This window comes from Lissotriton vulgaris, chromosome 5 (genome assembly GCF_964263255.1).
Source record: "Lissotriton vulgaris chromosome 5, aLisVul1.2, whole genome shotgun sequence".
NCBI classification, from domain to species: Eukaryota; Metazoa; Chordata; class Amphibia; order Caudata; family Salamandridae; genus Lissotriton; species Lissotriton vulgaris.
The window spans coordinates 16,588,090-16,603,203 of NC_141693.1; positions in this window are offsets into that span (position 1 = coordinate 16,588,090).

Sequence of the window (15,114 nt, forward strand, 5' to 3'; positions counted from 1 at the left end):
TGGGTCCATGTCTAGTTTACTAGGGGTTAGGTGGCGGCAGGGATCGGGTGGCGCACGAAGGGGGTCTTCTATTTGACTCTGAGGATAGTTGCCTTACTGCCCGGGGGGAACTCACTGGTTGGTGTTCATATCCTGCATATATGCTTGAAACTATGGTTTTGCTCCTCCCGCATGGATCCTTCTTTGTTTCTTTTATAAGACTTGATACAGTACGATTTGTTACAATGCTTGCTTAAAAAACCTTTTAAAATTAACCTTCATCGATTCTGGCGACATGGTACTATGTTGATCAAAGTGTAATTTAATGGTTGCTTAAAATAGGGAGTACTGCTATGTCGCTGTAACGTTGCATTGGTGCTTAACTGTGTCCGTGGCCGGCCGGTAGGTTGTAGGCCCGTATTTGTTCTGATTTGATGCACAATAAAGGTTTTCAAAAAATTTAAAAAAAAAAAAAAGTTTATCAACAGATTTATTCATTTGTGCATTTAATTTATGTCTAAGACGTTATTCAGCGCAGGCCAGGCTCTTGTCCACGCAGGAGGTGATAACGTCAGCCAACCGTAAAAGGGCACGAAACCTGGGCTAACATCACCATCAGTTTAATTCTCGGTGCTGTAGGCTAACTGCCCATGTTACATTTCTATGACGCCCTTTGTGTTGAGTTGTCCATTTCACCACCGCCGGACTCCTGCACACACTCCTCCTTTCCCTCCCACCCTTCCACCCCGCGTATATCCACTTTTCGGTTGGGTTTCCTTTACGAGTTTCTGAAACAACAACATTTGATTGCGTTTTTGCTTCGTACCAATCAGAAGGCTGTTTAGCTGGATGAGCAGTGGGTTACTGGAAATGGCGGGAAAGACAAATACAAGGCGCACTTGTTCGCTTTTGCTACAGTAAGCTGGGGTGAGGGTAAACACCCTAGACATCCGCGGTGCGTTCATTTTTGCTGGGAATTTTTCAGAGTCCCCCACAGGGTCAGGACCACTTACGAAGGGGTCCATAAATCACTCGCACTTGTGACAGAGCAGCGTCACATCTCACGCTCAGCGCTACATGTCTGACACCCTCCCCACAGCGCCGCGCATATGGCCGCTGCTGCCTCCCTTATGAACGAGCAAACGGGTCCTTTCATCTCGGGCAGTGAAATTCCAAGGGTTAGATAGACAGGCCCGTGAATGGTCCCTCCTTGTGAATGGTCCCTCCGTGACCCACACACAGTCAGTGAGTGAACCCGTCTGAAACGCCCACTCGCTGCTCCACAAACGTGGAAAATTTAGATTCCGTAGTAGTTCGCTTCCCAATTTTCCGGGTGCCTGTAGGCAAAACGAACAGACATGCGTGTCATAACATAATCTGACAAAGACAGGCAAACTCACGAGCCCCGGTATTTAATTTTGCTTTGCAGGGCTAGAGGGATATCTCCAAGTGGCAGTTGATGGGGCCAGGGTGGGGAGAGAGTTTTCAGGGGGCACAGCTCAATGTTTCTAGTTACAGAAAGTACACACATCTCGCACCCAGACACACATCACACACAAACATAGCCACGCACTGATACACACCCCCCCAATTCAATTCAAATGTTCCTTATTCGGCCAAGATAATGATCATAAAAGCACATAAATGCAGAAAAATCATTACAAAATACAGTATAAAAAAACTATGCCAAGCAAAACAAAAAACTCTAACTTAAATACTACGAGACCTATTGCATTGCAAATGCTTGTTTCATCTGGTTTGAGAGGGTACTGTAGGTGGTGACACATGCTAAAGGTATTTTACGCTGGTTCCTTGATGGTATCCTCTAAAAGGGCTTCGCGGGGTTGATGTCTAGCCCGTTTGTTGCCCATCTCAAGTATCTTTGTCAGGTAGCCTCTTGCTTTAAGTTTCTGTGTTAAGTCTGCTGCCTGGCATTTGTAGTCACTGACATTGCTGCAGTTCCTGCGTATCCTGAGGTACTGACCATAGGGAAGGTTCTCCCTCGGTGGTCTGGGATGGAAACTTGAAAATTCCAAGAGGTTATTTTTTGCTGTGGGCTTATAGTGTGTTTTTGTGGTCAAGGACGTGCCATTGACCTTAATTTCCACATCCAAAAAGATGATTTCCTTTCTGCTGTAACTGTGTGTGAACTTAAGATAAGTATCCAAGGTGTTGATCCAGTCCAGAAAACGCTCCAAAGATGCTTGTGTATCCTTCCAGATTAGGAGGACGTCGTCAATATATCTCCTCCATAATCCTATGGAGGAGAAAAAGGGGTTGTCAGTCGGTAGGATGTGTCTAGATTCAAAATCGTAGACATACAACCCCGCTACGCTGGGAGCAAATGTGCTGCCCATCGAAGTTCCAGTGGTTTGTAGGTATAGTTTGCCCTTATGCAGGGCCGGTCCTAGGCATGGGCGGTATGGGCAGCTGCCCAGGGCCTCGCGCTCAGGGGGGCCTCTGCCGGCCCCGCAAGCGCACTCGCGCAGGCAGTAAGGCACTTAGAGGGGCCTCACATCTTCCCTTTCGCCCGGGGCCTCAGAAGGCCTCAGAAGGCCTAGGACCGGCTCTGCCCTTATGTTCGAAGTAGTTCTCTTTGAGAGCTATCGTTGCACACTGCAGTATGAAGGCTTTTGGTGTTTGGTAATCCCAGACGATGGAGTCTAGAGCTGTGGCTAGAACTTTCAAGGTTTCCTCTTGGGGGATACTAGTATACAGGCTCTCGATATCTAGTGTTACCAAGATAATCGAGTTAGCCTCAAAAGTGATCCCCTCGAGTAGTTGTAGCAAGTTTTTTGTATCCTTGAGATAGGTGCTGCTGTTTTGTACCAAAGGCTTGAGATAATGGTCACAAAAAGTTGACCCAATTATTATAACCAGCAACAAAGATGGCCCACATTTGGGACACCAGGCAATGGTCAGCCCCCACTATTCTTCCAGCAACCACCACCCTTCCACATGATGGGTTGGAATCCCTATGTGCAACTCCAATTTCCCCAAAACCAACACCAGATGCCTTTTTTAGAGAGAGGCGGCAGGGGCAGGGGCAGGGGAAGAGGCAACCGACAAGGCAACCAACATGTCACATGGGAAACAGAGGACCCAGTAGGGAATCATACCAGGAGCAAAACCCTGACACCGGGCACAAGTGCCCAGGGAGTCTGATAACCAATCTCTCAGACAAAACTCTAACCACCATGGAATCAAAGGTTCTAGAACGAGGCCTGGGTTTTGCACCTACTGCCAGGCCATACAAATTCAAACTCCATTTCAAGTTAGCGGAGGTTTTTAGAAAGTTAAAACTAAAGGCTTTCTTTGAGTCCAAACAAGACTCCAGCTACGAGGTCCCGACATCTGATACCAATCTGAGGCTGAAATCAACATTCAACCCACCACCACATACAATCCTAGCAGAGATTGTAGCCTTTGAACAGGCTGTGTTCAAAGATATAGAAGCTCTATCGACACCAACCCCCTTTAATAATTTCTCGGCCGCGGAATACCAAGCCCTCACGAATCTGAAAAATGATAGAGGAATTACAATTAAACCTGCAGATAAAGGGGGTGGCATCGTGATTCAGAACACCTCAGACTATGAGAAAGTCTGTATGGATCTTCTCAGCAATGAAACCAACTACACCCTCTTGAGGGAAGACCCTACCCCGGAACTCAAAACCCGGATCCATAACATAGTAAAGGAAGCAGAAGAAAACGAAAACATCTCTAACAAGCAGTTCAAAGGCTACAATCTCTGCTAGGATTGTATGTGGTGGTGGGTTGAATGTTGATTTCAGCCTCAGATTGGTATCAGATGTCGGGACCTCGTAGCTGGAGTCTTGTTTGGACTCAAAGAAAGCCTTTAGTTTTAACTTTCTAAAAAACTCCGCTAACTTGCAATGGAGTTTGAATTTGTCTGGCCTGGCAGTAGGTGCAAAACCCAGGCCTCGTTCTAGAACCTTTGATTCCATGGTGGTTAGAGTTTTGTCTGAGAGATTGGTTATCAGACTCCCTGGGCACTTGTGCCTGGTGTCGGGGTTTTGCTCCTGGTATGATTCCCTACTGGGTCCTCTGTTTCCCATGTGACATGTTGGTTGCCTTGTCGGTTGCCTCTTCTCCTGCCCCTGCCCCTGCCGCCTCTCTCTAAAAAAGGCATCTGGTGTTGGTTTTGGGGAAATTGGAGTTGCATATAGGGATTCCAACCCATCATGTGGAAGGGTGGTGGTTGCTGGAAGAATAGTGGGGGCTGACCATTGCCTGGTTTCCCAAATGTGGGCCATCTTTGTTGCTGGTTATAATAATTGGGTCAACTTTTTGTGACCATTATCTCAAGCCTTTGGTACAAAACAGCACCACCTAGCTCAAGGATACAAAAAACTTGCTACAACTACTCGAGGGGATCACTTTTGAGGCTAACTCGATTATCTTGGTAACACTAGATATCGAGAGCCTGTATACTAGTATCCCCCAAGACGAAACCTTGAAAGTTCTAGCCACAGCTCTAGACTCCATCGTCTGGGATTACCAAACACCAAAAGCCTTCATACTGCAGTGTACAACGATAGCTCTCAAAGAGAACTACTTCGAACATAAGGGCAAACTATACCTGCAAACCACTGGAACTTCGATGGGCAGCACATTTGCTCCCAGCGTAGCGGGGTTGTATGTCTACGATTTTGAATCTAGACACATCCTACCGACTAACAACCCCTTTTTCTCCTCCATAGGATTATGGAGAAGATATATTGACGACGTCCTCCTAATCTGGAAGGATACACAAGCATCTTTGGAGCGTTTTCTGGACTGGATCAACACCTTGGATACTTATCTTAAGTTCACACACAGTTACAGCAGAAAGGAAATCATCTTTTTGGATGTGGAAATCAAGGTCAATGGCACGTCCTTGACCACAAAAACACACTATAAGCCCACAGCAAAAAATAACCTCTTGGAATTTTCAAGTTTCCATCCCAGACCACTGAGGGAGAACCTTCCCTATGGTCAGTACCTCAGGATACGCACAAAAGAACTCTCCTTAGAACCAGGGAAAAAATGGTTCCAAAAGAAACATACCAACTGCAATTCCATGAGCGTCATATACCTTATCACCTGCACATGTGGGAAAAGGTACGTTGGTATGACGACTCGCAAAGTCAAACAACGTATTTGCGAGCATCGCAGTAATATCAGATGCCGCAAAATCACCACAAAACTAAGCGAGCACTTCATCCAACACAACCATACACAAAACGACCTGAGATGGACCATCATAGAGCAAATTGAATCATCACCAACACTGCAAGCATACTGTTTGAAAAAGAACAACGCTGGGTGTACAGACTGGGTACACACCTTGATGGCCTTAATGATCAGATCCCTTGGTCCACAGTGCTGAAACGCTGAATACCAACTAAATATCTGGGGCACTCCACCATCTTTTTGCCCACTTTGTAGTTATTCCAACCAGCCTCTAGTAAGGCTTCCCATTAAGCGAACCCCTCGCTTTTGTCCTTTCACTTAACTAATCTCTTTAGATCTGGGTTGTCTGACCCCCCCCTTTTTGTATTTTTAATATAATCAGATTCTTCTTTTTCTTTCACCCTAGACAATATCAATTAATAATTAATATTGTCCCCGATTCATCCACCAACTAGGAGATGAGTCTCTTGTTCCCCAGCCACTGTTCGGCAATTCGGAGCCAACCCGAATGCCCGAGTGAACGAAGGACCAAGCCTCTTTTTCACGCCGGCCCGGGTCTTCCGACTACTCCCCGAAGATAGCCAGCACGAGCGAGCTTGCTTCTCAAGCCTCGCTCTGAGAGCGGCCTGAGATTGGTCCCTCCCTCCAAACCTCTCTCTGAGGACGGCCTCCCGTTGGCCACAGTTGCCCTGCCTACCCCGACACCCACCAGCACTCCATATCAGCGTCCCCGGCGGCGAGACCCACATCCACGGGGTCCGGAGCAGGAGAAGCTAGGTGCCAAGCGGTTGCCAGGCGTTGCGGGCGTAAGATTCCTCGCATCAGTAACTTTGAGCTAAGTAATTTCCCTGTCTGTCACCTCTGTCAGCCGTGCAAATTTACGAGGCTTTTCTTTCCTTTATCCTTACTTACAGGGTGTGCCATTTTCGCCTCCACCCCCCTCCCGAGACCCATGGGGCGTGGATCTTTTACTACACAAGTGAGATCTTTCAATCCATCACTTGTGTGTCACCGTACAACGTGTAGGAGTTAGCACCTCAGGCCAAAACCATTGGTCTATTGATCGCTATCCACGAGTGCTGTAATATAGCCGCTCTGTCCTACGGCCTGCATTTCTTTCGCCATAGTGCATGTCCACACGCCTGTAATGCCCCTGTGGCAACCATACAGCGCTTCTGGCACTAAAATAGTTTTATGGCACCAGGTCTATCTTTAGATCAATCTATAGCGTTTTAAACACAGAGACTGTCCTGACAACCATAAAATATCAAACATTAACTATATGTTTTGTCCTACATGTATGTTTGTCTTTCTTGTTTTCCCAGACTATACAGGTTCCTCTGAGTGGAGGTAAATCCCACAACTTGTGGTTTGTGTTTTGTTTTGCATCTTTTTATACATAGCACATTTTTTTACTTTCACGTCCTTTGGTTAGGGTGGGCATTAGCGCGCCCATACCGCCAAGGTACACGCTACACGGTCCTGACAAATGCCCATGTAATACTTACACCTATAAAGGGCAGAAACATGTTGATCCCACTTTAAGTGTAAACTCCCATCATAATTGGTGTAGTTTTTCCACACATAACTTTTTTAACCATGTCTAAACTGACCAGTAAATAAATAATTTTGGTTGGTACAGTATTGGACATTTTTAACATCACTTTTCACATCACTGTCACGAAATCCAGCTCCGCAGTAATCTGGCGTTGTAGCACACCAGGGAGTCACTCGGCTTCTCCTGGTGGGCCCGATGATGAAGAATGTCACCAACCAGGTTGGTGAGTGAGGGCTTCTCATAACAACCTTGAAGGTTTCCAATGTGTCAACAAGAGGGTATCTTTCTATAGTCTTTCCTCACAGTCTTTGCCTCTGTGTTTCTCTTCAGAGACACCTTGCATAAGACACTCTTCTTTTGTTTTGTATTTATTTTTCAGCCAAAGCATCAAACGGTGGAAACTTTTTATGATTACAAAAGAGAGCACAAGTCATCCAAAGCCAACACTGGAGAGACTCTGACCAACACGTTGGGCATCCAGACATGATGCTCTCCATGTACATCATGAAAGCACTCACTACCATTTTATTGCAGTCTAAAAAGGTTGAGGAGCGCACAGAAGCTCAGGGTCTTAGGAAGTGCCTGGAGACTTTTGAGTTTGTGTTAATGGTTGTAATCCAGTCCAAAGTGCTGGAGACAATAAATATTGTGTCCAAACTGCTTCAGTCTAAAGTTCTTGACCTTTTACAAGCTTCAAATATGTTAAGTAGTGCAGCGAATATATTTGCCAGTTTCAGAGAACAGTTCAAAGATGTTAAAAGCTCAGCATCCTCACTTGCAGCTGCATGGGAATTCAATAGCATTTTACACAATAACGAACACGACGCAAAAAAAAGCACTTCGATGAACTCTGTGAAGACCAAAGGCTGTGCAATCCTGAAGACAATTTTAAGGTGTCTGTATTTTATGCTAACGTAGACATTGTTGTAAATCAGATAACAAGCATTTGCAATGCAATAGGTCTACCATTAGGAAAGTTTGAGCTATTGGTATTGTAAATGACAAATTTTGTATTTATGTGTTGGTTTTGAAAATAGCTAAATTAATAGCTTTGTCATTTACAATGCCAATAGCTTTAACTTTCGCAAATGTGACACCTATAGCATTTGTAATGCAATATGTGTTGTATTTACGTGACTTAGATGTATTGCTATTACAAATAACAATGGCTTTTTTTAATTTATTTTTTAATAATTAATACTTAAATAAAAGTTATTGTAATTTATAATGGTAATAGCTTAAACTTTTGTAAATAACTTTTGTGAAGATTATGTTCAGTGTATTTTATTGTGACGAAATTCCAAGAACAGAAGTGAAATATTAACATCTTTTTGTGAAATTTGTAATGAAGCTTGAAACATTGAGAGAACATATTTGAACCAGTTGTTGTTGAATGATTGCACAGATTGATGCTGTGGTGGTGCTGAGTGATGTTGTGGTGGCGACGAGTGATGCTGTGGCGTTCATTAATTGCTTGCAAACTAACGAGGATCAGCTGAAAACAGAAGCACTATTTAAACAAAGACACAACTTTTTTCCCCATGTAGAGTTATTATATTGGGGGCTGCTTACCTTACACGCGTCCTGGGGAAGTTCACAGGTCCTTCCTTTTCCTCCTCCCCTCGTCCATGGCCAAGCAGCAGCCTCAAATTGAAGAAGGCGGGTGTTGAGCAGGAGCACTGGCTGCAACCGGCGGTAAGAGTTGGTGGCAGCTACTCCCCGCTGGGCGCTGAGCACCGATTTCATTTGAATACAGCCCGTGTTCAGAGGCTGGGAATTATTTTAATGCACATCGCGTAGCATACTTGACCAGAAGCTACAATTTTTAATATTGCTAGAACTGTTGATAGTATCTGTAGGATGTTTTTATAGCACTCTGCTAAAACGAGCACTCACTTGCACTCACCTGTGACCCTAATTGCGTCCTGTGAACTGTTTTCCGCCTTGTTCTTAGGCAACCGGCATTCTAGCCAATCGCGGTTGTCGAGGGCGGGACAGGGGCGGCACCTCACGGAGTGTCGAGCGGTTAGCACTCTAGACCTCCGCTTCTTGAGGGTATTTAGGTTGCGAGGAGGCAGACGTTCCACGCGGTAAGAGTTGATGGCAGCTACTCCCCGCTGGGCGCTGAGCACCGATTTCATTTGAATACAGCCCGTGTTCAGAGGCTGGGAATTATTTTAATGCACATCGCGTAGCATACTTGACCAGAAGCTACAATTTTTAATATTGCTAGAACTGTTGATAGTATCTGTAGGATGTTTTTATAGCACTCTGCTAAAACGAGCACTCACTTGCACTCACCTGTGACCCTAATTGCGTCCTGTGAACTGTTTTCCGCCTTGTTCTTAGGCAACCGGCATTCTAGCCAATCGCGGTTGTCGAGGGCGGGACAGGGGCCGCACCTCACGGAGTGTCGAGCGGTTAGCGCTCTAGACCTCCGCTTCTTGAGGGTATTTAGGTTGCGAGGAGGCAGACGTTCCACGCGGTAAGAGTTGGTGGCAGCTACTCCCCGCTGGGCGCTGAGCACCGATTTCATTTGAATACAGCCCGTGTTCAGAGGCTGGGAATTATTTTAATGCACATCGCGTAGCATACTTGACCAGAAGCTACAATTTTTAATATTGCTAGAACTGTTGATAGTATCTGTAGGATGTTTTTATAGCACTCTGCTAAAACGAGCACTCACTTGCACTCACCTGTGACCCTAATTGCGTCCTGTGAACTGTTTTCCGCCTTGTTCTTAGGCAACCGGCATTCTAGCCAATCGCGGTTGTCGAGAGCGGGACAGGGGCGGCACCTCACGGAGTGTCGAGCGGTTAGCGCTCTAGACCTCTGCTTCTTGAGGGTATTTAGCTACTCGTCGGCTCCAGCGCGCAGCGATGGCGCGCAGGGCAGGCGCCATCGACTGCGCCGAAGACGAGCCAAAGACCAGCCCGTCTGTGCCCGTCCGGGCCAGACCGGGACACGGGGCAGGAAACGCTGTCAGAGGCACTCTCTCGGCGGGCCAACTATTGGCTCTGCGCCCTAGCACAAATAGTAATTGCTCCATTTTAAACCCTGTATTAGCTGGCTCCCAAAGCTGTCATCATTGTGCTTTAGCGTTATCAAACATTCAGCCCTACCCAGACGTTACACACATACGTAAAACACCTACACCAACCGTGGCTCAAAACACTCGTTCCTTTACTTTCTACTCTGTTAATTGCAGATCACTGCCACAACATAAGGCAGATATTTACCATCTCTTAATAGAGGAAAAACCATGCGCGATTTTCCTTACAGAGACCTGGTTGCATGACGGTGCTGGTCCCGATGTAGCGGCCGCACTACCCTCTAATTATGCTATCGCTAGAGTTGATAGGGAAAGACAGGTTGGAGGGGGGATTGCTGTGATTTTTAATAGGGAACTTAATTGTGATTTCCAAACGGTTAATATCCCAGGATGCGAAGCAGCATTCTTTAAAATTGCATTGAACCCTAATTTTACCTTCTCTGGTTTTTTAATTTATCGTCCTCCTGGAGGCAGTAACGTTTGGGCTACGAATTTGGCCAACGTCATTTCACCTTACTTTCTGAATGCCCAAAATCTGACCATACTGGGTGATCTAAATCTCCACTTGGAGGACACATCGAATAGCATGGTTGTCAACCTTCTGGAAGATTTGAATACTCTTAGCATGACACTGCGGAATGAGGGTCCCACTCACCAAGCTGGCCATCTGCTGGACCCATAATATCCAACTTACAGGAACTCAAATGGTTGATAACCGACCCCATCTGTTGGTCGGACCATTTTTTAACCCTTTTTAGCATTACCCCCACTGACCCTAAGCCATCACTCTCTGCTCGGCCCCCAATTCTTATGAGAAATTGGAAAAGGTTAGACCTACCCGAGCTGCAGAGTGCACTAAAGATTCACCCCCCCGTTTTGGGCGCCGATATGGAAACGATTGCGCGTGAAGCCCATACCTGGCTGGAGAGAGCAGTCGATATCTGTTTGCCCGCTACTAAGTGCAGAGGCAACGTCCATCGCCCGCCAGCCCCTTGGTATAATGATGAATTACAATTAGAAAAAACCAAGTGTAAGGCATTAGAGCGGAAGTGGCGCAAACACTACGATCCTTTAAAAAAGGAAATTTACCGTAGTGCCAGAAATCTCTATCATAGAGCCTGCACGAGAGCCAAGGCTTGTTACATAACGGAGACGATTAACACAGCCGCAAACAAAGCACGGACTCTTTTTGACACTGTTAAGGAACTGGCCGGAGCAAATTCTACGGCTGCCCCACCTCCCCTGACCCCTCAAAAATGTCAAAATCTCGCCACATATTTTGTGGAAAAGATAGAGAAGATAATTGCCAACATTAATCCTCTGATGAGGGATGACGGGGAAGTTCCGTCCCCACCTTTGGCAAATCAAATAGAACCACGGCTTGACTCTTGGCCACTCATTTTCCTTGGACATCTTGAAATCTTTAGCTGCGTCCATTAAATCAGGCTCTCCCTGTGATCCTCTCCCCATCAACGTTCTGAGGCAGTTGGATGACCCAGCTCTAGGGATTATTGTTGATACATTAAATGCCTCCATCCATCTGGCAACTGTTCCAGCGGCCTGGAAGCATGCCATGGTCAGCCCTCTATTGAAAAAGCCGGCGGCTGATCCTGAGGTGCTGGCCAATTACCGCCCAATTTCCCTGCTACCTGCGTTCTCTAAGATTTTAGAGAAGCATATTCACGGTGCACTCTCAATGTACACGGAGAACAACAATCTTCTCCATTTTACTCAGTCAGGTTTTAGGGCCGGCCACTCCACCGAGTCCGCCCTCTTGGGAGTCACCGAAAAGATTAGGGGACTTTTGGATGAGGGGCAAACAGTTGCTCTTGTCCTACTTGATCTCAGTGCGGCCTTCGACACCATCTCACACAACAGACTACTTGCTAGGCTGAGTGATGATGGTGTCGGAGGGAAAGCGCTTGACTGGATCGCGTCCTACCTGAGCAACCGGACGTTCCAGATCTCGTCCTCGCAAGCTCAGTCAGACACCTTTCAGTCTCCACATGGCGTGCCTCAAGGCTCAATTCTGAGCCCGCTGTTTTTTAATCTGTATCTCCGCCCACTCGCCGATCTAGCTGAGCGAGTTGGTTTAGAACTTATGTCCTATGCGGATGATTCGCAGATTATTTTTTCCCTTACCAACGCAGAGCCTTCATCCCCCTCTGCGTTGAAATTAGGCCTTCAGGAAGTCTTCAGCTGGATGTCCACCAATCAGCTGAAGCTTAACGGGGAGAAGACGGAGATTCTTATCCTAGGGAAAAAGAGAGATCTATGGCAGGATATCCATTGGCCATCCTCCCTGGGTGCTTTCCCCCGCCCGGCCACTCAAGTCAGAAACCTAGGGGTATGCATTGATGACTCGCTATCAATGAAACAGCAGGCAAACAAAGTAGCTGGTATGTGCTTCACCATCTTGAAGTGGTTACGGAAGATCATCTGGATGCTACCTATGGATACCCAGAAGACCGTAGTCAATGCACTGATTACATCTAGGCTTGACTACGGTAACATCCTATACCTGGGCTCCAATCTAGCTGTGATTAGGCGGCTCCAACTGGTCCAAAATTCCGCCGCCAGGCTGCTTTGTAAGATCCCTAGGACTGCCAGAATATCAAAACACCTTAAGGACCTTCACTGGCTTAGGGTTGAGAACCGTGTCCGGTTCAAAGCATTGACCTACATGTTTAGGATCAAGGCAGGGACCGCCCCAAAGTACCTTCAGAATCTGGTTAGGCCCTATGTTCCTGAACGAAACCTCCGCTCCTCAAATGGAGCCAACTTTGTGGTTCCCAGATTTAAACTGGCCCGTATGGGGGGAAGGTCTTTCTCCCATCTGGGTCCAGTTCTTTGGAACTCTTTGCCTTTAGCCCTGCGTAAGGAGGTAAACCTCGCCAGTTTTAAGAAAGGTGTAAAAACTTGGCTCTTTGATAAATAATTACAGGCTTTAAATTGGTTGTTTTCTGTGCTGTCTGTGTTTCTCTCAGCTCTCACCTCCTTTGCGCCGGGAAACCCTTTGTGGGTATCTGTGCGCATTATAAGTGCAAAAAATAAATAAATAAATAAATAAACCGGAGTTGAGGTAGCGCCTCTGTGTGCTGCAGCCTGCAGAGGCAGATGTTGTGAGGGCTGCCCAATTATTGAAAAAGACCCCCAAAAAACCGCAAACAGTATAAAGATGACACTGCGTCCAGTGAAGAAAAAAATAAGCTCTCACGTCATAGTTCGGCCGAAAGTCTTATCAGAAACACTTTAAGTTCCTCACACGTGTCCCTAAACTAGTCACTTTCGTCAGAGGGACCCCCACCATTGTGTCTGGATTATTCATCCCACACAATACTAAACCCGTGAAGAAAATAAATAAACGCATCTGTGCTTTGAACGATTAGCTGAAAAAAAAAGCTACAGAGAAATGGCGATGCCATAGCATCTCGAGACACGCGTGGAAAGAACCTAGCCTATGTGCATTTGTCATTATTAAGTGCTTTTATAAGGCTATTCGGGTTTGAAATGGGAAATACATTGAGTGTACCCTCGTCAATAAGGAGTTAGACTCTGGTTAATGTGAATAGGGAAGCTTTGTAAATAGACTGCTTACTCCTACATATTAGCAACAATTGAAGATTATGGGGCGTTTTCTTCCTGAAAAGCACATGTGGAGAGCATCATTAGTGTATTCATTATGAAAACATCAGCTGGGAAGAGCCGGAGGGTAGAAGCCTCTCCTGCTTTGGGTAGAAGTCTGCCATGCTTATCGCCCTCTTGGAGCTGCGTTGGACACCCCTGGGTCGAGTGCAACACAGGAGCTCCCAGCCGGGGGGGGGGGGGCAGGTAAGAGCCGGAGGGTAGGAGCCTCCCCTGCTTTGGGTAGAAGTCTGCCATGTTTCTCGCCCTCTTGGAGCTGCGTTGGACACCCCTGGGTCGAGTGCAACACAGGAGCTGTCAGCGGGGGGGGGGGGAGGGAAGTGCCGAAGGGTAGGAGCCTTTCCTGCTTTGGGTAGAAGTCTGCCATCCTTCTCGCCCTCTTAGAGCTGCGTAGGACACCCCTGGGTCGAGTGCAACACAGGAGCTCCCCACGGGGGGGGCAGGTAAGAGCCGGATGGTAGGAGCCTCTCCTGCTTTGGGTAGAAGTCTGCCATGCTTCTCGCCCTCTTGGAGCTGCGTTGGACACCCCTGGGTCGAGTGCAACACAAAAGCTCTCAGCAGGGGGGGGGGGGCAGGGAAGTGCCGGAGGGTAGGAGCCTCTCCTGCTTTGAGTAGAAGTCTGCCATGCTTCTCGCCCTCTTGGAGCTGCGTCGGACACCCCTGGGTCGAGTGCAACACAGGAGCTCCCAGCAAGGGGGGGGGGGGCAGGGAAGAGCGGAGGGTAGGAGCCTCTCCTGCTTTGGGTAGACGTCTGCCATGCTTCTCGCCCTCTTGGAGCTGTGTTGAATACCCCTGGGTTGAGTGCAACACAGGAGCTCTCAGCAGGGGCGGGGGGGGGGGCAGGGAAGTGCCGGAGGGTAGGAGCCTCTCCTGCTTTGGGTAGAAGTCTGCCATGCTTCTCGCCCTCTTGGAGCTGCATTGGACACCCCTGGGTCGAGTGCAACACAGGAGCTCTCAGCAGGGGGTGGGGGGCAGGGAAGTGCCGGAGGGCAGGAGCCTCTCCTGCTTTCGGTAGAAGTCTGCCCGCCCCAGGCGCTCTGCCCTGGCCCTGCTGGCTGCACCCTCGGGTGGAGGGGTGGAAGGAACCCCACAGTTGACTGCGAATAGAAAAAAACCATCTTATCACCGATGTTGCCATCCTGGGGTGGGCGCTCCTTCCTGGGACAAGCTTGGACACGCGTCCCTCATGGCCTCGGGTCTAAAGAGCTGAGGCTGGGAGAAGCTTCCACGGTGAGTTTTGAAGAATGACCCTGGATGTGAACCGAGGCGAGCTGGGGCCTCTTATGTCGCCCTCACTCATCAAAACAGAAGCACTTCAACAAAAGCTCCAGAATAGGCTGATACAACGCAGCAGAAAGGCTACAGTTTCAGACTATAAAGTTGGGAAGCCTGGTTCGAGTCTTGGCATCCAGTGGTTCTGAATGACTCACTTCTATCCCGTGCCTAAAAATGAATGTTCCCGGCTTGGGTAATGCGCCTCCATGTCTTCCACTTCTGTTAGCGCTATATAGAACAGCAGAAGTAACAAGCAGCATGCGTTGCCCGGCTCTTTGCACATGCGCCTTAATGTTTACATCAGACAACAAGCTAATGACAAATATAGGCGGAGAGTGGGCGTTGCTTCTATTTCATACTCCAATATAGCATGGCTCGCAGAGCAGCACATGCACTGCTCAGGCTCGAC